General features: G+C 40.5%; 1 long non-coding RNA gene across 4 annotated transcripts; it reads left to right on the plus strand.

Moving 5' to 3' along the window:
* Positions 1-4,950: 4,950 nt before the first annotated feature.
* Positions 4,951-27,703, plus strand: LOC103229261 (uncharacterized). 4 transcript variants are annotated; one of them, XR_012090993.1, is made up of 9 exons: positions 4,951-5,259; positions 7,295-7,384; positions 19,671-19,792; positions 20,158-20,408; positions 21,189-21,243; positions 21,707-21,807; positions 23,062-23,212; positions 23,651-23,826; positions 24,353-27,703. It is a non-coding gene; the product is annotated as an uncharacterized lncRNA (long non-coding RNA). The 4 variants fall into 4 exon arrangements; XR_012090992.1 differs by having other exon boundaries at positions 20,158-20,319; XR_012090994.1 differs by lacking the exon at positions 20,158-20,408.
* The last annotated feature ends 234 nt before the right edge of the window (positions 27,704-27,937 follow it).

Below are 27,937 nucleotides of genomic sequence, written 5' to 3' on the forward strand. Positions count from 1 at the left end.
AATGTTTAACATGTGTAAACATTGTCAAATGTTTTCATCTTTACACATGTCAAAATCATGTGTAAACATTGTCAAATGTTTTCATCTCTGCCTATCTGATAGGCAGAGAATTCTACTTAAGGTCTCATTGGTTCATAGTCGATATGGTTTAGCTATGTCCACATTTAAATCTCAGCTTGGATTGTATCTTCCAGAATTCTCATGAGTTGTAGCAGGGACCCAGGGGGAGGTAATTGAATCATGGGGTCCAGTCTTTCCCATGCTCTTTTCGTGATAGTGAGTAAGTCTCACGAGATCTGATGGGTTTATCAGGAGTTTTCACTTTTGCTTCCTCCTCATTTTCTCTTGCTGCTGCCATGAAAGAAGTGTCTTTCACCTCTCACCATGATTCTGAGGCCTCCCCAGTCATGTGGAACTGTAAGTCCAATTGAACCTCTTTTTGTTCCTAGTTTCAGGTATGTCTGTATCAGCAGCATGAAAACAGACTAATACAGCAGTGCTTCGGATATTATGAAGGTTGAAAGAAACGTAAGGGTTAAGTGGTAACTTGTAGATGGCTTTATAATTGCTATTCGAGTATTTTAGATATATATATATACACACACATATATCTCAACACACTAAAATAATAAAATCTTCGTATAATAAGATTATTATCTTATTATATAAGATGTATATAATAATAAAATCTTCTTGTTGTAGGCAGATGTCTACCTTATAATCCCTGGACACTAAATATGTTATTTTACATGGCAGGAAGGGATTAAGGTTGAAGATGGAATTAAGGTTGCTGATGGCTGACTTTAAGATAGGAAGATTGGCCGGGCGCGGTGGCTCAAGCCTGTAATCCCAGCACTTTGGGAGGCCGAGACGGGCGGATCACGAGGTCAGGAGATCGAGACCATCCTGGCTAACACGGTGAAACCCCGTCTCTACTAAAAAATACAAAAAAAACTAGCCGGGTGAGATGGCGGGCGCCTGTAGTCCCAGCTACTCGGGAGGCTGAGGCAGGAGAATTGCGCGAACCCGGGAGGCGGAGCTTGCAGTGAGCTGGGATGGGGCCACTGCACTCCAGCCTGGGTGACAGAGCGAGACTCCGTCTCAAAAAAAAAAAAAAAAAAAAAAAAGATAGGAAGATTATCCTGGATTATCCTGGGGGTCCCAGTGTAATCATAAGGGTCCTTAAAGGTGAAAAACGGAGGCAGAAGTGGAGGTCAGAGTGATGCGATGTGAGATGGATTCAATTTGCCATTGCTGCCCTTGAAGATAGAAGAGAAATGCAAACCAGGAATGAGGGCAGCCTCCAGAAGCTGGAAATGGCAAAGAAATAAATTTTATCTTTGATTCTCCAGGAAGGGTTGCGGCCCTGCCAACACCTTCATTTTGGCCCAGTGACACCTGTGTCAGATGTCTGATTTCAAGAATTGTAAAATAATACATTTGTGTTGTTTTAGCCACTGAGTTTGTGAGAGCTTGTTAGCACAATATAAATCTAATACAGATAGTAGGGTGGTACACAGATATTGCAAAAAATAGAAAGGGGGGCATGAAATTTGGGAAGCACTGTGGGCTGAGAAGATACTGAGGTACATATGCGTGTCTAGGGGTGTAACTGTCCATGGAAAGTAGGATTAGCTTGGAGGTGGACAGAGTTAGCAATTTCACTTTTCTGCTGAAACTTTCTCTTAACCTAACTACATTATAGCAAACCAAAGTTAACTTGAATATGAAGCACCTTCTCTTGCTGGCCGTAAGGCCCACATTAGGAGACTACCATAGCAATATCAAAATCCTTGTTACATTCAACATTGCACCTGCCCATCAATATAATTTCAAGCAATGTTTATCCAATGGTGAAAAGCAACATGCGCATGGTGGAAAATTTCCTAGTTGGAATTCAGAAAACAGGGCATGTTAAAAAGGACTGGCAACCTGCTAATGGACTCCAAGGAAATCCCAGTAAATTGAGATTACATGTATCACCCAAATTATAGAGAAAGAAGGCACCCTGTTCTTCATCTTTTACTTAATGATTGAGGGAAGCCAGATCACTTTCCTCTCTACACAGGTTCACTTAGTAGGTTAAAGACATGAGCCTAGCTGCTCATCCAAGTATTTAAAGTGGCAAATGGGCCAAGCACGGTGGCTCACGCCTGTAATCCCAGCACTTTGGGAAGCCAAAGCAGGGGGTTCACTTGAGGTTAGGAGTTTGAGATCAGCCTGGCCAATATGATGAAACCCCATCTCCACTAAAAATAAAAAAAATAGACGGGTATGGTGGTACACGTCTGTCGTTCCCGCTACTTAGGAGGCTGAGGCATGAGAATTGCTTGCGCCTGGGAGGCAGAGGTTGCAGTGAGCTGAGATCGCACCACTGCACTCCAGCCTGGACGACAGAGTGAGACTCCATTTCAAAAAAACAAATAAATAAAATGGCAATTTGCCCACAAAGTGGTTACTTCATGTTTTTGTGTATAGTAGCTATGTGGGCTACCACAAAGAAACAATGGGGAGAAAAGGAAGTAGCACTGATAAAGGCAAAACTTTGATTCCTACAAAACAGCAGAGATATAAAGTTCAGACTAACTTACTAACATTGTTGTTCTTTAGAAAGAAAAACTATCTGTATGTAAATATACACACAAATATATATACATATATGTACATACATGTGTATGTGTGTGTGTGTATGGTAGATAGTATTTTCCAGAGATAGCTTCCATTCTACATTTTTTAATGCTATGTAACCTTGCTATTCTGCCACCAAGAGGTGGAATCTCAATTACCCTACCCTTGAACCTGGGCTTAGCTGGCCTTAGTGGTTGTTTGTAACTACCAGAGTGCAAGAGACATGAACCTGATTACTTCTGAGGCTAGGTAAAAATATAAAATAAAATACAATAAATTTTTTTTAAAAAAACCTTTCACCTGTTCACGTGGAACGAAGTCTCCAGATTTTACCTCCCAGAGAAGCTCCCCCTGGGAACCCAGCACCGTGCTATGAGAAGGCTAAGCATAATGGTTTTATGTAACACAGTAGTTTTTAAAAAGCAGAATGTGCATAAGGAACATATACTGCAGAACAGTCAGGGTAGACAAAAATGAGAAAATACTAGATGTGAAAAGTAGTGGATCACTGGTGATATAGAGGAATTTTGGGAATAGGAAGGGAAGAAGCTGAAGCAGAAAATTCAGTATTTTTCAAAAGGTTTATTGAGAAGAAAAGGAGATTGTTAGCATATACCTGGTGCTCTATTTTTAAAATACTTCTATTTTAGGTTCAGGGGTACATGTGCAGGTTTGTTAAATAGGTAAACTTGTGTCACGGGGGTTTGTTGTGCAGACTGTTTCATCATCCGGGTACTACGCCTAGTACCCTACAGATATTTTTTCTGATCCTCTCCCTCCTCCCACCCTCCACTCTCAGGTAGGCCCCAGTGTCTGTTGTTCCCTTCGTGTTCAGGTGTTCTCATCATTTAGCTCCCACTTACAAGTGAGAACAGGTGGTACTGGTTTTCCTGTGTCAGTTTGCTGAGGATAATGGCCTCCGCTCCATTTTCCTGCAAAGGACATGATCTCATTCTTTTTTATGGCTGCATAGTATTCCATGGTGTACATGTACCATATTTTCTTTATCCAGTCTTCCCAATTTGATGGGCATTTATATCTGGTACTTTAAAGCCTTCTTCAGTATGTTGTTGCACAAAGATTACTAATATTTACTAAAGAAAATAATCCACCTTGAAGATGTTATAGTAATTATGGCATTTATGTGATAATACGCTGTTTTTACACAAGATTCCTATACGGGAAAAGACCTATTACCTGAGTTCATTCTAGGAAATAGTTTTGTTGGAATAAAGAGCTTTGAACCTAATGTTTTCGGTCTTTCTGGCTCCATTTGTGCCGACAGGTTAATTAGCATATTTGGCAGGCTACCAAGATAAGACTCATAACCCTTCCAAAAGTAATACTTATGTTGTGTGTAAATGAAGTGGCCTTATTAGTACAACTGGACCTAACTCACACTGGAAGGCTTAGCTCCTGTTTCAAAGCTTTATCCAAATGGACAAGACTGAGGGTTGCAAAAGCAAACAACTTGCCCATTTGGGGGGGAAAAAAAAGCACATAAAAGGAATTGTTTGTATTTCGACTTGGGTCTGACAAATTCCAAGGTTTAATCTTTCCATTGTTATACCTAAGTCAACCTACATTCCCTTTAACAATGGGACAAGGTCCCTTACCTCAGGGCTTTCAGGGTAGAAGGGGACACAATTATACAAGAAACAACATCTAAGATCATGCCAACAGTAATATACTAAAGGCACGTACAAAAGAGTTGTAGAAACAAATGACAACACAGTTATCACTTTGGGAGCCCCCACCATTTGGCAGACATTTGGCTAAGCACTTTATACATCTCTACAACGATGTGAAGTACGAATACGCCCATTTCACAGACCAGGAAACTGACCTGTGGAAGATGCCCAAAATGGTACAAAGAACCACATTTAGTCCCAGTGATCCTGGGAAGCGTCCTACTGTAATAAGAAAAATGCAGGTTTTGTAATCATCAAGACTTAGGTTAAAATCTGACCCGAGGTCAGTTAATGTTGTTGTCTCCTGCCAGTCTCTCACCCTTGACAATAAAAAGAACTGTCTAAAAACTCTCCGTCCATCGAGGCAGGGTCCCTCTCCTGGTCTCACTTGGAAGAGATTCCCAGCAATCTCCAGACTGCCCAGCAGGTGGCCCCATCCCTTCCAAATCCCCGCCCTACACTTTCTCAAGCCTCCTGGCTGCCGCCCCTTCAACTCCACATCATCATGGGCCTCCGTAGCACAGGATCGTGGTCTAGCGCACTGCCTGGGGTGCAAAAGTGATTACATCTCCGGCTGACTGGACACCTGCCAGGCGGACCCTGCGCAGCCTCTGGAATCTCAGCGGCCCAAGCACCTGCCAAGATGAGGACGTCACGGACCCGCCACCTTCCTGGGCCAATGGGTGACCGGTCCTCTCCTGAGGAGTATCTGCCAGGCAAAAGCAATCGATCCACGGTAACATATTGCGGCTCCAGCCGGAAATTGGAACGTCAGCGTTTTCATTCCGGAACGCCCGCGTGTAGTTGAGATTTAGGGACTTGAATCAGGTTCGCTGTCACCATCCAATTGATATGGAAACCGGTCCTTCTCCTTTTCTAACGTCTTCTCAGAACACTCCATGGCACAGAACCACTCGATAAAATCAGCTAAGGAAAAAAGGTACTTTGAAGTTAGTACTCTAGCCTCTATGGCTATTTGTCAGATGGGAAGTTTGGCAAATTAATAAAAGCTGTTTATAAAAATGCAAGGAAAGGTTAGGTTGAACCCTGATCAAAAAACATACTGTCTTGCTATCATTGAACCATTAATGCAAATGCTTACACTAAAGCTGGGCACTGTGGTTCACGCCTGAAGTCCTAACACTCTGGGAGACCTAGGTGGGTGGATTACCTGAGGTCAGGAGTTCGAGACCAGACTGGCCAACGTGGCGAAACTCCGTCTCTACTAAAAATACAAAAATTAGCCGGGTATGGTGGTGCACGCCTGTAATCTCAGCACTTTGGGAGGCTGAGGCAGGAGAACCGCTCAAACACAGGAGGCGGAGGTTGCAGTGAGTTGAGATCAGGCCACTGCAGTCCAGCCTGGGCGACAGAGCGAGACTCCACCTCAAAAAAAATAAAAGAAAAGAAAAAGAAAGAAAGAGAAAAAAACAAAACAACAACAATGAATGCTTACACTTAGAGATAGCTTGTCATCTTCATCTAGGAATGCCTATTTTCCACTCATTCAACGAACATACAGCCCACCTTGTGCCCTATCGTTGGAAAGCTTTAGAAATACCGCGATGAAAAGATACGAGCCCTGCCTTAAAGAATCTAGTAATCTAATGGGCATCCGAATGAACGTGTGTCTACAGTGTTAGATTAGGAAACAGCCCAGACACATGCTGTTTGCCAGGGGAGTCAGAGCCTCACCTATGATTTGGGGTGACAATCATATAGAGTGCAAGTGACATATTTACCACACTGTATCCCTGAAATCTTTTCATCTTTTCCATCTCCTCTATTGCCACTGAAAGATTTCTATTTTAATCCCTTGTCTTTCCACCTATTAGGGTATCCCCCCATTGAGTCTCCAGAGGAGAGACTCCTAATCTCTATGCCCATGATTTACAGGGTCAAAACAGAGAAAAAAGAAAGAAACTTCATTGTGATTCTCAAGTCTACCTTTGACACTGCTGAAAGTTACCTAAGAGATATAAATAATTATGAGATTCTTCTGCTTTTGCCTGAAAGTGTTCACTCTGATTTTCTTATCAAGGAATTTAAGACCCTTTGTTATATGACGTTGATCTGCCTTTCTGCCACTGTCCCCCATTAACTTCATATTCCATCCTAGAGAAGACATTTCCTGAGTATACCATAATTTCCACAACTTCAAAATGCAGCTGTAGTGAAATCTGGTTCATGACGTTTTTCCCCATTCTTCAGACAATGTAAATTACTCTCTCCTCAGAGCCTTTGAGTCCTATATCTAGAAAAGCACTTATAGTCTATAAACACTTTTAATGTATAAATTGGTGCTTTGACTAAAGTATAAGCAATATGAAGACAGGAAGGAATCTTTCTCTTTGAATCCCCAGCATCTAGAAAAGTCCCTAGCACATGGCAAGTGTTTGATAAATGTCCTTTGAGTGAATGATGATATAGATTATTTTAATAAAAGTGTTCTGTGCCAGTGCCTTGATCAAGTTGGTACTGTGAATGAGTTTTGAGGTATATTTTGCTTGTTGGAAAGTAGTTTCTTTCCTGTTTAGGAAAAAAAGCAGCAGGAATTAGCCAAAAAAAAAAAAGGTGCACTGAGGTGTTAAGGCCTCTGGCTCTGTGTTGCCCACTAGAGGAGCCTATACTCTGCCAAGTAGGGCCTGTTTAACATCCTTGGAGTGGCTCTCTTGAAGTAGGTACACTTTCTAGGGCACAAAAATGGACAATCACTGCACAAAAGCTTATTACACGTTGGGAAACATTTCTGGAATTTCTGCATGGGATTGTTCAAAACAAACCTCTCCATAGCTGACTTGCTAGCCGCCGTTTGTTTGTTTGTTTTTAGTGAAAGCAAATTTGTTAGAAAAGTAAAGGAATAAAGAATGGTTACTCCATAGGCAGAGTAACCAGCCCCTAGCTGGTTTTAAACTTTCCTTCTCTCGCTCCTTGTGACACATCTCCATATTTCATTTGTTCGTTTCCTTTTCTAGATGTGAAATGTAAGATCATCTGAAGGGGAGCTTTGGTTCAAGTCAAATGCATGCCTCAACTTGGCACAGCCAAAGAGATGCTTGTATGATGTAAGTCAGATTATATCATTCTTCTGCTCAAAACTCCCTAGTAAATAGCTCACCATTCCCTTCAGAGAAAAGTCAAAAGACTTAAAATGGCCAACAAAACCTATCATCTGTGCCCCCCTCCTCCCTCTACTTCACTTCATCTCTCTCCCTGACTCATTTGCTTTCAGTCCTACTTGCCTGGTATGTTCCTTCAGCTACACTCCCATTTCAGGTCCTTTGCACTGATTGTTTCCTCTGCCTGGAGCCCACTTGCCCCAGCTTTGTACATGGCTACCTCCCTTACTTTCTTCAGGTACTTGCTAAAATATCACCCTCTTAATGAGGCCTACCCTGAGCACCCTATTTAAAATTGTAACCTGCTGTTCCCTCCCCCTACAAACTCTCATATTTCATCATCTTTCTTTAGTTTTTGTTATAACACTTATCACTTTCTAATATACCATAGAATTTACTTATTTACATATTTATTGCTTAATGTCTATATCTGTCTATGAGAATATAAGGCCCATGAAGTCAGGGATCTTTTTCTGTTCTTAACATTGTTGTATTCCAAATGGGAGGCTGTTGCTTGGCTCATTGTAATCACTCAGTTAATAGCTGTCACATTAATTAATCCTTGCCATCTCTTCTGTGCTGGAATTTGTCCGTGATAGAAACCTCCTGATCTGCCAGACTAGTGTTGTCCTAATATTTTATTCAGTCCAGAATCTGTAATGATTTTATTGCCAATAAAGCATGTGAAAGGAAAATAAATCTTGGGTCCCCAAATCACTAAGCTAATACAACTCCTCTTTTTTTGGAGTTTTACTTGCTTCCAACAAGGAAGGCAAGATTTCCTGTTTCCATGATAATGGAAGGCAGATAATTCCTTTATGGAGTTTGAGCTCCCTTCTGACAGGGAAGATGAGGCTTTTTCCCTGCTTCTAGGATGGTAGAGAGCAGTCTACAGCCTGAGACCCACCCTAGGTAAGTACCTGAATTAGGGTTTGTCTTGGTTAAATTTAAGACTAACAACCAGCTAGTCTTAATTTCTCCTTACCATTAGAGCACTCAGTGATCTTCTAAGTTGTACCATTGTTTGTTTTGCTTAACTGTTTTTTTGTTGTTTTGGTCTTTTTTCCCATTGGGTTTGATCAACTCTATCTGACTTTGTCAAATCCAAAGGAGATTCCAAATTATAGGGAAGAAGGCCTCTGAAGTGGCTAAATTCCCATACACACACAAAAAGGTGGTGTGGTGGGGGAGAAAAATGGCCAACCAAGGAAAACAAAAAGAGGAAAGGTTTTTTATTTTGACTACTAAAGAGGCTTTATTTACATAATGAGGCCACCTTTTTGCTAGCCAGAACAAACTGAAATGGATATTACCCCATACTGCAGTTTGATAGCTAAGGTTCTGCCTTCTTTTTTTTTCCACCACGACAGCCTGGGTTTGGTTCCTAAATCAAACCCTTTCTGGTTTGATACTTGGTACTGCTGAAATAGCAGCAGTTTGTCCTAGCTGGAATATAGTAAGGAGATTTTAAAAGATTTTTTTAAAGGAGCTCAATGGTTACAAGTCATCTTAATTAAAAGCTAATATTCAAGATGTGTGTGTGTGTGTGTGTGTGTGTGTGTGTGTGTGTTTGTATTTAAAAGGCCTTCATGGGGTTTTTTTTTTTTTTTTTTTTTTTTTTGGTCCTTCTAAGACCCTGTCTTATTTTTGAGCAAAAGTTTTTTTCCTCTCAGTTGAATGAATTTTGTTTTCTTCATTAATAGCTATTGCAACAGAGGCTACTCTGGGGTTTTTAAGGAGGGGTCTAATTTAAACACTTTGAAATGTCTTTGTTAAAAAAATTTTTTTAAGTGTACTGTAAAAGCATCACATGGTCTAACCTCAAAATAATTCCTCTGCCCAGAGCTCAGAGATCCGGTTAAAAAATAGATAGTTCCTATCTAAATAAAATTGGTCTCCTTATGCAATCCTATTAAAGATTTCTATAATTTCATGTTTGATTTGGCATTCATCTTTAATCTCCCTCTAGAACCACCAGACTTTTTCTCTCTGTACCTTATGATGTAAATTTTGCTATTTGATTTTCACCTGAGTTGTTTCCTTTAATATGCAAATTTAAGACTTTTTATCTGACAACTGCCTTGAGTTGTGAAACAGGTTATCAAGAATCTGAAAGTCTAAGATGGAGGGAAAAAGGTCTTTATTAATCTATAAGATGTACTTCTATCAGCATGCCTAATACATCTATGTATTTATGTGTTGTGTACACAATATTTCACTACTGAAAATATATGAGAGCTCTAATTAATTGGTTAAATAAAAATAAAAGCACTTAAATACTTTATCAGAAAAAGGAAATACTAGTCAAATGCTTTTTCAAGTTTATGGGACTTAAAATCATTAATAAATAAGTTAGCTTTAAAATTATTGGTAAAGTAGTATTAGGAATGTCTTAAGAATTATCAGCATACATTTTTATTTGCATTTATTAATCAAGCAGTTTCATACTTATCCCTGCCAAATACTATAAGGTGTCAGAATTTGGCACAGGGGTTACAAAACTATAAACCTAGCCTAATACAGATTAATCTTTGCTTGTGTGATCTTTAATAAATAAGACATTGATATTGATTTAATGAAAATAACTATATCTTGAATTATTTAGTAAAACTAACATAACTTCTAATCTTATGGCTGTAGGCAGTATAGTCCACAGGCAGTAAGGAGATTTGTTTTGGGAAAGGACTGTTACCATCATTGTTTCAAAGCTAAACTATAAACTAAGTTCCTCCCAAAGTCCAGGAATCAATAAGGACCAGCTTGGAGGTTAGAAGCAAGATAGAGTCAGTTAGTTCATATATTTTTCACTGCCTCAGTTAGAATTTTGTAATGGCAAGTTTCATAACTTTAAATGATGAGTATCATAGTTTTCATAAATAATCTAGGTAAATGAATAAAATAAAATAATTAGGTAAATATAATGAGATAAATACTTGTAGACAAATGTCATGCTTTAGAATCTAAAATTAAATTAAATGATACATATTTCATTATGTGGGTATTTTCCAATAAAAATATATTGTAGGAAAACATTCTTTCTAAAAAAAAGTGTCCTTTTTAAAAAGGTGAACAATTTTTGTCTAATTAAAAGCTTATTTAAAAGTTATGTATAAAACAAGGTAAAGGAACCAGGAAATAGGAGAAATGTAAAGAAAGGTATAGAGATAAAGAGGTATTTTTTTGTAAGAAAGCTTAAAGAGAAATAATTTTACATGAGAAAGGATTGAAGCCACCTTTGTAAAAATCATAACTGAGAAAATTATGACAGTGAATGATATCAGACCTAACTGATCCCATCTTGCTTCTAACCTCTAAATTGTCCTTGTTTATTCCTGGGCATAGGCCAAACTAGCTTTGGGAAGGGATTTAGTGTATAGTTTATATAATAGTCCTCCCTAAAAGGCTAAACTGTTCTTGTAAAACAAATGAAAGGCCACCAGCCACCAAGTCAAGATGAGAGGGGCTGGAATTCTAAATATTGCCTGCCATTATTCCACAGGTTGTAAGATTTGCAACTTCCCCAGTTACTCTGAAGGTAATGTCACTATTGTGAACCTAAGATCATCCTTTTGAGATGTCTTATCAGGTTTTTGCATTTTTAACAAACAGATGGGCCAACCAGTTCTGTGGCTCCCACCCAGGAACTGACTCAGCAGATAAGAACAGCCTGGACTCCCTATGATTTCACACCCAAGCCAAACAATCAGCACTCCCAATTCACTGCCCCCCGCCCCCCCGCCCACCAAATTATCTTTAAAAACACCAATACCAGAGTTTTCAGGGAGACTGATTTGAGTAATAATAAAATTCTGGTCTCCTGCACAGCCAGCTCTGCATGAATTACTCTTTATTGCAATTGCCCTGTCTTGATAAATTGACTCTGTCTAGGCAACAGATAAAGTGGACCCCTTGGGCAGTTACAGAATCTTATATGGTAAATTTAGACCTAGAATAAAATGGCTGGTTGTTTAAGAAAGAGGAATGTTCAGGACAAACCAGAAAGTCCAAACATGTCATTAATGGTCTGTGTAAGTCACAATAAAAGGTTTTATTAAAAAAAAAACTTTTATATGATCAAGTTACCTATAAGTAAAGGGCAATTAAAATGGTCTTTCTAAAGATTGGGCTTGATGTAAAAAAAAAAAAACTTGTACACTAAAGAATTGATTAGAACAATAAAATTTTCTAAAGGGATTGATTTACTCTTAATAAATTATAAGAGATTTTAATTTTTTAACCCAAAGTTCAACAATTTACTGTATCTCATTGTTTTTGGTTTTCTCTCCCCTTTTAAAAGGCATGAAATAATAACACTGTCCTTCAACTCATTTTCAGCTCATATTTTTTTTTCTTCAAGTTCTGTTTGTTGTGGCCTAATGCTAACAATACTTTCTTAAAGATGTAAAGAAATGTTTTCTTACAAAATGATATTTGGTACATTGCAGAAGGTCTTTTATTTTGTCTTTTGGTAACTGGCCTAACAGATTTTACATCTTATTAAAATAATTCCTATATCATTATTATTAAAGTTTTGGTTTGCTTAGGAAAAAAACAGATTAAATTTTTTTTAAATTGAGGTTATTACATCCATGTATCCTTCTGTATGTGATTTTAAAGTACTTGTGACATTAAGTTACAGGGCTTTGACACTTGGGTCTAAAAAGGACACCAAGTCTTACTAAATTTATTTATTTTTTGCCTTTTTGTAAAATTACACTTTAAGTTCTAGGGTACATGTACACAATGTGCAAGTTTGTTACATATATATACATGTGCCATGTTGGTGTGCTGCACCCATTAACTCGTCATTTACATTAGGTATTTCTCCTAATGCTATCCTTCCCCCCTCACCCCATCCCACATCAGGCCCTGGTGTGTGATGTTCCCCACCCTGTGTCCAAATGTTCTCATTGTTCAATTCCCACCTATGATTGAGAACATGCAGTGTTTGGTTTTCTGTCCTTGCGATAGTTTGCTCTGAATGATGGTTTCCAGCTTCATCCATGTCCCTACAAAGGACATGAATTCATCCTTTTTTTATGGCCGCATAGTATTCCATGGTGTATATGTGCCACATTTTCTTAATCCAGTCTATCACTGATGGACATTTGAGTTGGTTCCAAGTCTTTGCTATTGTGAATAGTGCCGCAATAAACATATGTGTGCATGTGTCTTTATAGCAGCATGATTTATAATCCTTTGGGTATATACCCAGTAATGGGATGACTGGGTCAAATGGTATTTCTAGTTCTAGATCCTTGAGGAATCGCCACACTGTCTTCCACAATGGTTGAACTAGTTTACAGTCCCACCAACAATGTAAAAGTGTTCCTATTTCTCCATATCCTCTCCAGCACCTGTTGTTTCCTGACTTTTTAATGATCACCATTCTAACTGGTGTGAGATGGTATCTCATTGTGGTTTTGATTGGCATTTATCTGATGGCCAGTGATGATTAGCATATTTTCATTTGTCTGTTGGCTGCATAAATGTCTTCTTTTGAGAAGTGTCTGTTCATATCCTTTGCCCACTTTTTGATAGGGTTGTTTGATTTTTCTTGTAAATTTGTTTAAGTTCTTTGTAGATTCTGGATATTAGCCCTTTGTCAGATGGGTAGATTGCAAAAATTTTCTCCCGTTCTGTAGGTTGCCTGTTCACTTGGATGGTAGTTTCTTTTGCTGTGCAGAAGCTCTTTAGTTTAATTAGATCCCATTTCTGAATTTTGGCTTTTGTTGCCATTGCTTTTGGTGTTGTAGTCATGAAGTCCTTACCCATGCCTATGTCCTGAATGCTATTGCCTAGGCTTCCTTCTAGGGTTTTTATGGTTTTAGGTCTAACATTTAAGTCTTTAATCCATCTTGAATTAATTTTTGTATAAGCTGTAAGGAAGGGATCCAGGTTCAGCTTTCTACATATGGCTAGCCAGTTTTCCCAGCAGCATTTATTAAATAGGGAATCCTTTCCCCATTTCTTGTTTTTGTCAGGTTTGTCAAAGATCAGATGGTTGTAGATGTGTGGTATTATTTCTGAGGGCTCTGTTTTGTTCCATTGGTCTATATCTCTGTTTTGGTACCAGCACCATGCTGTTTTGGTTACTGTAGCCTTGTAGCATAGTTTGAAGTCAGGTAGCGTGATGCCTCCAGCTTTGTTCTTTTGGCTTAGGATTGTCTTGGCAATGCGGGCTCTTTTTTGATTCCATATGAACTTTAAAGTAGTTTTTTCCAATTCTGTGAAGAAAGTCCTTAGTAGCTTGATGGGGATGGCATTGAATCTTTAAATTATCTTGGGCAGTATGGCCATTTTCATTATATTGATCCTTCCTATCCATGAGCATGGAATGTTCTTCCATTTGTGTCCTCTTTTATTTCATTGAGCAGTGGTTTGTAATTCTCCTCGAAGAGGTCCTTCACATCCCTTGTAAGTTGGATTCCTAGGTATTTTATTTTTTTTGAAATAGTTGTGAATGGGAGTTCACTCATGATTTGGCTCTCTGTCTGTTATTGGTGTATAGGAATGCTTATGATTTTTGCACATTGCTTTTGTATCCTGAGACCTTGCTGAAGTTGCTTATCAGCTTAAGGAGATTTTTGGCTGAGATGATGGGGTTTTCTAAATATACAATCATGTCATCTGCAATTAGGGACAATTTGGTTTCCTCTTTTCCTAATTGAATACCCTTTATTTCTTTCTCCTGCCTGATTGCCCTGGCCAGAACTTCCAACACTATGTTGAATAGGAGTGGTGAGAGAGGACATCCCTGTCTTGTGCCAGTTTTCAAAGGGAATGCTTCCAGTTTTTGCCCATTTGGTATGATATTGGCTGTGGGCTCGTCATAAATAGCCCTTATTATTTTGAGATACGTCCATCCCATCAGTACCTAGTTTATTGAAAATTTTTAGCATGAACGTTTGTTGAATTTTGTCAAAGGCCTTTTCTGCATCTATTGAGACAATCATGTGGTTTTTGTCTTTGGTTCTGTTTATATGATGGATTACGTTTATTGATTTGCATATGTTGAACCAGCCTTGCATCCCAGGGATGGAGCCCACTTGATCATAGTGGATAAGCTTTTTGATGTGCTGCTGGATTCGGTTTGCCAGTATTTTATTGAGGATTTTTGCATCGATGTTCATCAGGGATATTGGTCTAAAATTCTCTTTTTTTGTTGTGTCTCAGCCAGGCTTTGGTATCATGATGATGCTGGCCTCGTAAAATGAGTTAGGGAGAATTCCCTCATTTTGTATTGATTGGAATAGTTTCAGAAGGAATGGTACTAACTTCTCTTTGTACCTCGGTAGAATTCAGATGTGAATCCATCTGGTTCAGGACTTTTTTTGGTTGGTAGGCTATTAATTATTGCCTCAATTTCAGAGCCTGTTATTGGTCTTTTCAGGGATTCAGCTTCTTCCTGGTTTAGTCTTGGGAGAGTGTATATGTCCAGGAATGTATCCATTTCTTCTAGATTTTCTAGTTTATTTGCATAGAGGTATTTATAGTATCCTCTGATGGTAGTTTTTATTTCTGTGGGATTGGTGGTGATATCCCCTTTATCATTTTTTATTGCATCTATTTGATTCTTCTCTTTTTTCTTCTTTATTAGTCTTGCTAGCAGTCTATCAATTTTGTCGATCTTTTCAAAAAGCCAGCTCCCGGATTCATGAATTTTTTTGAAGGGTTTTTTGTGTCTCTATCTCCTTCTATTCTGCTTTGATCTTAGTTATTTCTTGCTTTCTGCTAGCTTTGGAATGTGTTTGCTCTTGCTTCTCTAGTTCTTGTAATTGTGATATTGAAGTGTTGATTTTAGATCTTTCCTGCTTTCTCTTGTGGGCATTTAGTGCTATAAATTTCCCTCTATACACTGCTTTAAGTGCGTCCCAGAGATTCTGGTATGTTGTGTCTTTCTTCTCATTTGTTTCAAAGAACATCTTTATTTCTGCCTTAATTTCATTATGTACCCAGTAGTCATTCAGGAGCAGGTTGTTCAGTTTCCATGTAGTTGTGCGGTTTTGAGTGAGTTTCTTAATCCTGAGTTCTAATTTGATTGCACTGTGGTCTGAGAGACAGTTTGTTATAATTTCCATTCTTTTATATTTGTTGAGGAGTGCTTTACCTTCAACTATGTGGTCAATTTTGGAATAAGTGCGACGTGGTGCTGAAAAGAATGTATATTCTGCTGATTTGGGGTGGAGAGTTCTGTAGAAGTCTATTAGGTCTGCTTGGTGCAGAGCTGAGTTCAAGTCCTAGATATCCTTGTTAACTTTCTGTCTTGTTGATCTGTCTAATGTTGACAGTGAGGTGTTAAAGTCTCCCTTATTGTGTGGGAGTCTAAGTTTCTTTGTAGGTCTCTAAGGACTTGCTTTATGAAGCTGGGTGCTCCTGTACTGGGTGTATATATATTTAGAATAGTTAGCTCTTCTTGTTGAATTGATCCCTTTACCATTATGTAACGGCATTCTTTGTCTCTTCTGATCTTTGTTGGTTTCAAGTCTGTTTTATTAGAGACTAGGATTGCACCCCTGCTTTCTTTTTGTTTTCCATTTGCTTGGTAGATCTTCCTCCATTCCTTTGTTTTGAGCCTATGTGTGTCTCTGCACATGAGATGGGTCTCCTGAATACAGCACACAGATGGGTCTTGACTCTATCCAATTTGCCAGTCTGTGTCTTTTAATTGGGGCATTTAGCCCATTTACATTTAAGGTTAATATTGTTATGTATGAATTTGATCCTGTCATTATGATGTTAGCTGGTTACTTTGCTCATTAGTTGAAGCAGTTTCTTCCTAGCATCAATGGTCTTTACGATTTGGCATGTTTTTGCAGTGGCTGGTACCGGTTGTTCCTTTCCATGTTTAGTGCTTCCTTTAGGAGCTCTTGTAAGGCAGGCCTGGTGGTGACAAAATCTCTTAGCATTTGCTTGTCTGTAAAGGATTTTGTTTCTCCTTCACTTATGAAGCTTAGTTTGGCTGGATATGAAATTCTGGGTTGAAAATTCTTTTAAGAATGTTGAATATTGGTCCCCACTCTCTTCTGGCGTGTATAGTTTCTGCTGAAATATCCGCTGTTAGTCTGATGGGGCTTCCCTTTGTGGGTAACCCAATCTTTCTCTCTGGCTGCCCTTAACATTTTTTCCTTCATTTCAACCTTGGTGAATCTGACAATTATGTGTCTTGGGGTTGCTCTTCTCGAGGAGTATCTCTGTGGTGTTCTCTGTATTTCCTGAATTTGAATGTTGTCCTGCCTTGCTAGGTTGGGGAAGTTCTGGATAAATTCCTGAAGAGTGTTTTCCAACTTGGTTCCATTCTCCCCATCACTTTCTGGTACACCAATCAGACGTAGATTGGTCTTTTCACATAGTCTCATATTTCTTGGAGGCTTTGTTCATTTCTTTTAACTCTTTGTTCTCTAAACTTCTCTTCTCACTTCATTTCATTCATTTGATCTTCAATCACTGATACCCTTTCTTCCATTTGATCAAATCGGCTGCTGAAGCTTGTGCATGCGTCATGTTCTCGTGCCATGGTTTTCAGCTCCATCAGGTCATTTAAGGTCTTCTCTACACTGTTTATTCTAGTTAGCCAATCGTCTAATCTTTTTTCAAGGTGTTTAGCTTCTTTGCAATAGGTTTGAACATCCTCCTTTGTTATTACTAATCTTTTGAAGCCTACTTCTGTGAACTCATCAAAGTCATTCTCCATCCAGCTTTGTTCCATTGCTAGTGAGGAGCTGCGCTCCTTTGGAGGAGAACAGGCACTCTGATTTTCAGAATTTTCAGCTTTTCTGCTCTGGTTTCTCCCCATCTTTGTGGTTTTATCTACCTTTGTTCTTTGATGATGGTGACCTACAGATGCGGTTTTGGTGTGGATGTCCTTTTTGTTGATGTTGATCCTATTCCTTTCTGTTAGTTAGTTTTCCTTCTACCAGTCAGGACCCTCAGTTGCAGATCTGTTGGAGTTTGCTGGAGGTCGCTGGAGGTCCAGTCCAGACCCTATTTGCCTGGGTATCACCAGCGGAGGCTGCAGAACAGCAAATATTGCAGAACAGCAAATGTTGTTGCCTGATCCTTCCTCTGGAAGCTTCATCTCAGAGGGGCATCTGGCTGTATGAGGTGTCAGTCAGCCTCTACTGGGAGGTGTCTCCCAGTTAGGCTACTTGGGGGTCAGGGACCCACTTGAGGAGGCAGTCTTTCCGTTCTCAGATCTGAAACTCCACACTGGGAGAACCACTACTCACTTCAAAGCTGTCAGACAGGGATGTTTAAATCTGCAGAAGTTTCTGCTGCCTTTTGTTCAGCTGTGTCCTGTCCCCAGAGGTGGAGTCTACAGAGGCAGGCAGGCCTCCTTGAGCTGCAGTGGGCTCCACCCAGTTTGAGCTTCCCAGCCACTTTGTTTACCTAGTCCAGCCTCAGCAATGGCAGACACCCCTCCCCCAGCCTCACTGCCTTGCAGTTCAATCTCGGACTGCTGTGCTAGCAGTGAGCAAGTCTCCGTGGGCATGGGACCGTCCAAGCCAGGCATGGGATATAATCTCCTGGTGTGCCATTTGCTAAGACCATTGGAAAAGCACAGTATTAGGGTGGGAGTGTCCCGATTTTCCAGGTACCACCTGTTATGGCTTCCCTTGGCTAGGAAAGGGAATCCCCTGACCCCTTGCGATTCCCAGGAGAGGTGATGCCCCAACCTGCTTCGACTCACACTCGTGTGGGCTACACCCACTGTCTAACAAGTCCCAGTGAGATGAACCCAGTACCTCAGTTGGAAATGCAGAAATCACCCTTCTTCTGCGTCACTCACCCTGGGTGCTGTAGACTGGAGCTGTTCATATTCGGCCATCCCTTGCTAAATCTTAAACATTGACAGCAATTAAAGCCTCATCTTCAGGCCCCATAGAAGATGCCAATCAAAATAAACTTCATTCCTGAGACACAGGGCCAGAAATTAAAGCCATTCAGCTCCACAAGGCCCAGGGACTATCGTGGAGGAGTTGGGCATGTGAGATTGTGAGGGCTGATTTTAAGAGATAAAATTAGTTCAGTTTCTCTACAAATTAACCATTAATGTCAAAGTCACACTGATGCAAGACTAGCATATGGGTAAAATTTGAAAAACAAATTTAATTGACTTCATGCTATTTTTATTTGGGCTTACTGTTTGGAAAATTAAGTCTTCTCTCTCAAAGAATGAAGGTTTTCTCTTTTTTTGAAATCTCTATCAATTTGGTTAAATGAATGACTTACTTTCCAATGGCCTGTAATCTCATTTTGTGATATCAAGTGTTTTATTTGTTTGTTTTTATTATTATTACTTTTTAAAATGGAGTCTTGCTGTGTTACCTAGGCTGGAGTGCAATGGCATGATCTCAGCTCACTGCAACCTCTGCCTCCTGGGTTCAAGTGATTCTCCTGCCTCAGCCTCCCAAGTAGCTAGGACTACAGATGTGCACCACCACACCCAGCTAATTTTTGTATTTTTAGTGGAGATGGGGTTTCACCATGTTGGCCAGGCTGGTCTCAAACTCCTGACCTCAGGTGACCTGCCCACCTTGGCCTCCTCAAGAGCTTGGATTACAGGAATGAGCCACCATGCCTGGCCTGGTATCAAGTATTTTAAACCTTTGATATTTGACAAACTTTCCAAAATCAAATTATAAATTATGTCTTTTCTGACGTAATTAATCCTTTAAGATATTATTAATAGGATCCCTAAAGTCAAAAAATGATATGTTGGGCTTATTTGATATAGAAATTACACAGGAATCATTGTCAAATATGAAATCGTGTTTGGTTTTTCTTTGGGCTGTATTTGAATAAATATGTTACTGGTATGTGTTCCAAAATTATGGGAAACTCCTGTTATTCTGATATGACTCAGTGTATGTTATCTGTAATAATTATAATTGTTATGTTAAATTATTGTGTGACACAGAGGTAACAAATTTCCTTGTCAATTGTGTCTTTGACTATGGCTGCCCTTGTTGTCTTGTTTTGGTCCTCTTTAGAAGGTGGTTTTATAATCAGCTATAAAACTGTAAGGTACTCTTGAATGCAGGTTTCTGATAACTTTGGAGATTGTGACATCAGAATAGAGGGAAAACTTTCAGGGCTTATGGAGAGCTGAAACGCTCCTGAATATCAAGCAGAATAGGAATTAACTGCATGGACTAAACTAATAGAAGTCTAAAGTAATCTTTTTAACTTTTTGCTTAAAACGTTGCTGATCCTTTGTTTTGTTTTTCAGAGTCAAGAAGACTTTTAAGCTATTTACAACTTTTAACAATTGAGTAAAGTATATTCCTTTGAACAAAATTTGGAGCATTTTGTTTCTCTTTACCTGATTTCTACATAATTTGGAAATTATTTGTAAGTATTCTTTTTTTTTTTTTTTTGAGACAAAGTCTCACTCTGTTGCTCAGGCTGGAGTGCAATGACACGATCTCAGCTCACAGCAACCTTCGCCTCTCAGGTTCAGGCAATTCTCCTGCCTCAGCCTCCCGAATAGCTGGGACTACAGGCACCCACCACCATGCCTGGCTAATTTTTATATTTTTTGGTAGAGATGGGGTTTCACCATATTGGCCAGGCTGATCTCAAACTCCTGACCTTGTGATCCACCTGCCTCGGCCTCCCAAAGTGCTGAGCCACCGTACCCAGTGTGTGAGTATTCTTAATTTATGATAATAGTTATTTGCATAAGTACAATAAGAATCTGTTTTCATTTGTAACAGGACACAATTGGAGAAACTGGTTATTTTACCAAGGCTTTGACTGGAATGGTGTGCTTTCCTTTAAGGAATCAAACTTGACTTATGGAGCCAATATAAGCCCCTTGGAAAAACTGGCTTCATACCTTTGTCTGTACAGTCCCTGTACAAGGTTCCTGACCTGTGGTAAGTAAAGAATGCCATTTTCTGACACGCTTAGGAGCCCCAAGTTTATCTTGGAACCTGAAGAGGAGAGGAATTCACACAACTCATAGGTATTTAATGGTCCAAATCCATGGCTTGGCTCAGCTTTAAAAAATTCTTATGTGAGATTCCTTCTATGGAACAAAATCCCATGAAATCCAATTTAAAAGTCTATGTTAAAAAAAAAAAAATTATTCTTGCTACACTATATACAAAAAATCAATCCAAGTATAATAAAGCAAATCAGTCCTACCATGATTTGTCTTTTGTAAAAATGGAAAACTAGGCCGGGCGCGGTGGCTCACACCTATAATCCTAGCACTTTGGGAGCCTGAGACAGGTGGATCATGAGATCAGGAGATCAAGACCATCTTGGCTAACACAGTGAAACCCCATCTCTACTAAAAAAAAAAAAAATACCAAAAATTAGCTGGGCGTGGTGGCGGGCACCTGTAGTCCCAGCTACTCGGGAGGCTGAGGCAGGAGAATGGCGTGAACCCAGGAGGCGGAGTGAGCCCAGATTGTGCCACTGCACTCCAGCCTGGGCGATAGAGCAAGACTCCATTCAACAAAAAGGAAAAGTAGAGAGAAAAAGTATGTTTCAAAACCTATAGTATACTTAATATGGTTTGGCTGTGTCCCCATCCAAATCTCATTTTGAATTGTAGCTCCCATAATTCCCACATGTTGTGGGAGGGACCTGGTGGGAGATAATTGAATCATGGTGGGGGGGGTGCAGTTTCCCCCATACTGTTCTCGTGGTAGTGAATAAGTCTCATGAGATCTGATAGTTTTATAAGAGGAAACCCCTTTTGTTTGGTTCTCATTTTCTCTTATCTGCTGCCATGTAGGACATGCCTTTTGCCTTCTGCCATGATTGTGAGGCTTCCCCAGCCACGTGAAACTGTGAGTTCTTTAAACCTCTTTTTCTTTATAAATTATCCAGTCTTGGGTATGTTTTTATCAGCAGCATGAAAATTGACGAATACAACACCTGTTTTTAGGTTCTAGTCTTGCCTAATGTTTTTTCAGTTTTTATTATTTTCTACAGTTTGGACTGAATTCTAATTTTTCTTGGCTATAAGCCTGCAAAATAATGTTTTCAATTTTTTTCCTTTTTTTCCCCCCATTTTTCCTAATTTGGAACCACCAAAAACTACGTTGTGCTTTTGTAAAGCCCTGTGAACTGAAGCTAGACAACTAAATTTCAGAAGAAAATAACAGCAACCTGTTTATATACCTAAGCCACTTTCATACCTGCCTACTGATATGTGGACTTCATAGTAATGTGGCCTATATTGATTTCTCAGGATTGTTCTTCAGTCTAATGTTGTTTTTCTCCCTTCCTCCCCCTATTTTCTCTTCATAGGATATGAGACTTCACAACCTGCTGAAAATGAGCTTTCCTAGTAACTCAGGACCTACGCGTCTAGGAATAAACTATCCCAAACATGAAAGATCAGACAAAATGTGAGACCAGAGACTCATTTTCTTCTAAAATACTTTCTCCAAAAGATTTTTAAAAATAAAAAGGGGGAAATGTGAAAGGAAAATAAATATTGGGGCCCCCAAATCACTAAGCTAAAGGGAAAAGTCAAGCTGGGAACTGCTTAGGGCCAACCTGCCTCCCATTCTATTCAAAGTCACCCCTCTGCTCACTGAGATAAATGCATATCTGGTTGCCTTCTTTGGAGAGGCTAATCAGAAACTCAAAAGAATGCAACCATTTGTCTCTTATCTGCCTATGACCTGGAAGCCCCCTCCCCACTTCGGGTCCTCCTGCCTTTGCTTTGAGTTGTTCCACCTTTCCAGACCGAGCCAGTGTTCATCTTGCATATGTTGATTGATGTCTCATGTCTCCCTAGAATTTATAAAACCAAACTGTGCTCTGACCACCTTTGACACGTCTTCAGGACCTCCTGAGGCTGTGTCATGGGCACGCATCCTCAACCTTGGCAAAATAAACTTGCTAAATTAGCTGAGACCTGTCTCAGATTTTTGGGGTTCACAAGCATGTTATCCGTTAAGTGATAAGATCATAGAGAACTTAAGTGAACCCATTCTGCATACAAAATTCAGTGCATATTATGGTGATGTGGGAGTATCTGACCTTGTAGTTCATCTGGTTTTTATTTTTCAAAGGTAAGACTTTAGCACCAGTTAATTCCCATGTCTAGAAAAACACAGTATAATTTGGCTCAGCACCTGAGATGCTTTCCAGCCATGATGGCAGAAATTCCTCATTGTAGGGATTGTGGACCCAGGCCAAGCCTGCTCCTTGATACTGAAAGCAGCAGAATCTGCCCAGCAATCCTTAGAGTACCTGTCAAGTGTCTGGAACCTAATACCCAAAAGACAGGGGCCATTTTATGCTGGCCCTCCTCTTCTAGTCCATTCCCTCTGCCTTTTATCTATCTGATGCAGCAGCGCTGGAGCTTTGCAGCAGATGTATTCCTAAGTGGTGGTGGGTGGTCCAGGGAGGGAAGTATGAAATGCAATTTAAGTAACCAGCTTCTTTGGCAGAGGTTGGGGAGACATTTTCTATAGCAGATAAGAATAAATTGTTACAGGATTTCAATACTTTGTTACCGGATAAGGACTGGTATATGAAATGAAATAAATGGCCAGATAGGTGCTAAGAATTTAAATAGTTCACTTGTTATACCAAGATTGTTTCATGAGCTACAAGCAATTCAAAACTGAATCCTGCATCTCTCTTCCAAGTTATCAGTCCAGAGAATGAACTCTTGTGAACAAAGGAAAGGGAGAAATGAAGCTTGGGATTGGGAGTAAATGTGTTAGAGGCTAAGAGGTGGAAATGCTGGCCTTCTATCCACTACGGGGACCTACCACCCAAAGAGCACACCATCACAAGGTAAGATGACTTTCCTATGAAATCCATTCCCTCCTTGAGGCCTTTGGCCTGACATAGATCTGGGACAATCTGGGAGATACACTCTAGTTACTTAATGTTAAGGAAGATTAGGAAATGGAGCCCAAGGAAGTTAAGTCCAATCCTGGGATCACAGACTGGACTCAGCACACCTGATGCTTTCAGACATCACTTATAAATAGATACTCCCTTCCCTCACTCAGGCTTCATACCCAGTGGAAAAATATACTCCTGATATCTGTATGTCCCTGCTTTGTCTGCTTTTGTTGAGTCTTGAGTCATGGGTAATATTAGGCATATATCCACTCCCTTTCTCTGCGTTCCCACAGGTGCATCCATTCATTCAATAAATATTTTCTTAGCATGTACCTGCCACCTGCCAAGCATTGGTAAATTCCAGAGATATTGTACCTCTTCTAGGGCCTCGTATTCTCACTCACATTCACAAATAGAGACATGCAGACTTCATTGGAAAAAAAATTAACTGGCTTCTACACAACGCTTTAAACTGAGGTGAACAGGACTGTCTTCACCTGGTAATCAGGGTAACTGGATTTCAGCCCAGAATCTTCCACCAACCAGCTGTGTGACCTCAGGCAAGTAACCTCTCTTTTCTGGCCTCATCTTTGCCTTCTGTAAAGTGAGACCCTTGGTCTAGGATGGGTGATCTCTAAGTTTCTTTCTCAATTTCCCATTTTGTAATTCTCATTCTTTAATAAAAATAGGCCCTGTATCTGTTGTAGGAAAAGCTGAGATTATTATCTGGGGGAAATTGATAACCTAGATTTTTTTTCCTAGCGAACTGTAGGGTCTAGTATATTTTCTGAGTCACATCAGGAACTGTGTCCTGAGCTCAAGGAATGGTATAGTACAGGCCTCTTGGACCTTCACATATCCGAACTTCAGAGAAAGCTCCCATTAAAAGCAATTAATACAGCATAACAAAGGGAGAGAAGAGAGGTGACAACTGTAGTGGTTTTTGCCCCGCCTTGATGAGATGGGAAGGGGAATCTAGTAGGTGGGGCAGACAACGCTGCCCTTGGGGCAGTTTGTGCTTCACAGTGTTGTGAAGTCCAACTAAGAGGGTTTTGTCAAGATTCTTTTTTCTGTGTGTTTAAACAGAGTTATACAACAATTGAATTAGTCTCCTGCCATGAAAATCATCAAACAAGCCTGGAAGAATCTTACTGCAGGGCCTTTGCCAGCAGAGTGCTAGGATTTCTGGAAGCTGGGCATCTTCTCACACACAGTGGCCAGCGTTGGCTTTGGAGTTTCTTACCTTGTTTTCCCAGCACCTGAGGAGAACTTTGGCCCCAAAGAGACTGCCCAGGTCTGGGGCAATGCTATTTGACATTGTATCCTCAGTCATGGGAGTAAATATGCCCCCTTCAGGTGTAGCACAGACTTGAGACTTATGCTGAGGTCAGGCCTCACAGCTGCCTCCCAGGACTGCTGTCCCAGGTGGCCCCTTCCCAGGCACCGGCCACCGTGGAGGGATTAGCACGCACATGTGTGTGTGTGTGTGTATGTTTGTGTCTTTGTGTCAGTATTTCTGTGAAGGAGGCAGTCCAAGGGACCAGCAGGAGGATTTGTAGCTGGTGTGTGTGTGTGTGTGTGTTTTGTATCAGTATGTCTGTGAAGCAGGCAGTCCAAGGGACCAGCAGGAGGATTTTATTATTACTGCCTAGAGACATCTGATGCAGGGGAGCCCTGGTTTCTTGTGGTTGATATACCTGGGTAAGGAAAAGGGAGCTGAGAAGGAATCGGAGAAAACTGAGCAAAAAAGATGAAGGCAGGAGGAAATAGCTGAAAGAAGACAGAAGAGCCCAGCTCAGACACAGGTGGTTAGCAGTGCCACAGGGTTCCTGAGCAGTTCCTTTGGGGTCCAGGGTTTGTGAGGCTCTGCTGGACCACAGGCATCAGACACTCCTGAAGGAGGCAGCTCTGCACAACAAGGATACAGTAGCTGGAGTAGCCAATTCATCCAGCCAGGAATCTTCTGGCCTCACAGCATCTAAAGGGAAAATGCAGAGAGAACAAATCAGGATTCTTGATTATGGGACTCCCTGCGGAGGACAAGGCCCTAGTGAAAGTTGGACATCATCTAAGAGTTCTGGCTTCAAAACTCAGTATTGTGTGGTCTTTGTGCACCCTCTTGTGGAGTGAGCAGTGACTCCTGAAGGCTTGCCCAGACCAGGATCATTTCCGTTGGGAGTATCATAGACCAAAGTCCATCCTCAAAATCTGGTCTCCACTCTCACAAAAGGAATGCATACAAATGTCATCCAACTGAAAGTCCTATTTCAGAAACCTTTTGTCCACTCTCCTTCTATTATTCTAGTAATGATTACAGTAGGCTAAACATTGTTTAAGTTTCAAAAGGCAGAAAACCAGAAAATTTAAAAAACTGTATTATATGAAGCAATGCTTGTAGAACAGTCTATCACCTATAAGCAGACTATTTTCCTTGTACTGATCAATAACTACTCCTTTATTAACTATCTTTTCTTTCCTGTCTCTTCAGTGAGTTCCATGCATACCTCACTCAGTCACACAACTGTTGACACAGTCACAAAACTGCAGTTTGCAGATGAGGCAACTGGAACTCAAAGAGGTTATGTAATTTGTGTAAGATTACACAGTTTGTAAGTGACAAAGTCCAGAGTCCAATTCAGGGCTACCAGTTTGCATGGTTTTCCACTGAACTTCACTGTTGGCAGAAAAGAGATGTATAAAAATATTATTTAGATAGCTCCTTCCACCCACACAGAATTTATTGCTACTAATTGAATAGGCTACTGAGTAATGTTATTAAAATATTATTTTAGGTGTGACGTTTTGATAAGAACTTTTTTTGTTTTTTGAGACAGAGTCTTGCTCTGTCACCCAGGCTGGAGTGCAGTGGGGCAATCTTGGCTTACCATAGCCTCCGCCTCCCAGGTTCAAGTGATTCTCCTGCCTCAGCCTCTGTGGTACCCACCACCAAACCTGACTATGGTTTTGTTTTGTTTTGTTTTCTGAGACAAAGTCTCGCTCTTGTCGCCCAAGCTGGAGTGCAATGGTGTCATCTCGGCTCACTGCAACCTCCACCTCCCAGGTTCAAGCAATTCTCCTGCCTTAGCCTCCCAAGTAGCTGGGATTACAGGCACCCGGCTACCACCATGCCCAGCTAATTTTTACACTTTTAGTAGAGACAGGGTTTCACCACGTTAGCCAGGTTGGTCTTGAACTCCTGACCACAGGCGATCTGCCCGCCTCGGCCTCCCAAAGTGTTGGGATTATAGGCGTAAGTGCTAATTTGTATTTTTTTTTTTTTTTTTTTTTTTTTTTTTTTTTTTTTTTGAGACGGAGTCTCGCTCTGTAGCCCAGGCTGGAGTGCAGTGGCCAGATTTCAGCTCACTGCAAGCTCCGCCTCCCGGGTTCACGCCATTCTCCGGCCTCAGCCTCCCGAGTAGCTGGGACTACAGGCGCCCGCCACCTCGCCCGGCTAGTTTTTTGTATTTCTTAGTAGAGACGGGGTTTCACCATGTTAGCCAGGATGGTCTCGATCTCCTGACCTCGTGATCCACCCGTCTCGGCCTCCCAAAGTGCTGGGATTACAGGCTTGAGCCACCGCGCCCGGCCTTTGCTAATTTGTATTTTTAGTAGAGACAGGATTTCACTGTGTTGGCCAGGCTGGTCTTGAACTCCTGACCTCAAGTCATTCACCCACTTCAGCCTCCCAAAGTGCTAGATTAGAGGTGTGAGCCACCACATCCAGCCAATAGGGGGATTTCTTGAGTTACTTCTTGTGTGGTACAGTATAAACCATCTCCTCTCTTCCCTATGAAATTATTAGTAAATGTTACATTGATTACTAATACTTTGTGTTGGAGTAAATTTTTTTAGGGTGGGCAACTCAAAGACAGTGGTAGAAAACAACCAATTAACTGCATTGTAAATTTAAATGTTCTCATGGACTTTCAAAGGCAAAAGAAATCCACATCTTACACTGAAAGGTTAATACATTACCAGAATCTTGGAAAGCCCAATAAAAATACCTTCCACATCAGGCCAGCTCAGCTTTGCTGTTGTGGTAGAGAGAGAGGAGAGGAGAGGAGGAGAAATGAGGCAGAACATTTCAAAGAAACATTCCCTGCCCTTGTGCTTAGTCTTACCATATCCTAATGCCACTCCTATAGGTGTTTACTACCCCACCTTCTATTGTACAGTTAAGAGAAAATGAAGTCCAGAAGGCGGCGACAATTTGACTACATCTATATAAACTCCCAGTTTCCCAACTGCCCCGCTTTTTAGGCCCCATTGAATCAAATGATATGCCAACACTCAGTTCTACCCTTTATACTCCATGAAACACCCAGTTCTAAGCTGATGCCTCTTATGAAACTGACCAGTAGGGTTGGAGCACTATTTCTCATATCTCTGCCTCTTTGCTGCAGTGTGATTAGGACAGTCAAGTGGCAAATAAGGAAACTCCCAGTGTACTTCCACACTTACGAGTGAGTGGTTTTTTGTTTTTTTTTGTTTGTTTGTTTTTTTGAGACGGAGTCTCACTCTGTTGCCCAGGCTGGAGTGCAGTGGCACGATCTCAGCTCACTGCAACGTCTGCTACCTGGGTTCAAGCGATTTTTCTGCCTCAGCCTCCCGAGTAGCTGGGACTACAGGTGCCCGCCACCACGTCCAGCTAATTTTTGTATTTTTGGTAGA

Source organism: Chlorocebus sabaeus, chromosome 24, assembly GCF_047675955.1.
Source record: "Chlorocebus sabaeus isolate Y175 chromosome 24, mChlSab1.0.hap1, whole genome shotgun sequence".
NCBI classification, from domain to species: Eukaryota; Metazoa; Chordata; class Mammalia; order Primates; family Cercopithecidae; genus Chlorocebus; species Chlorocebus sabaeus.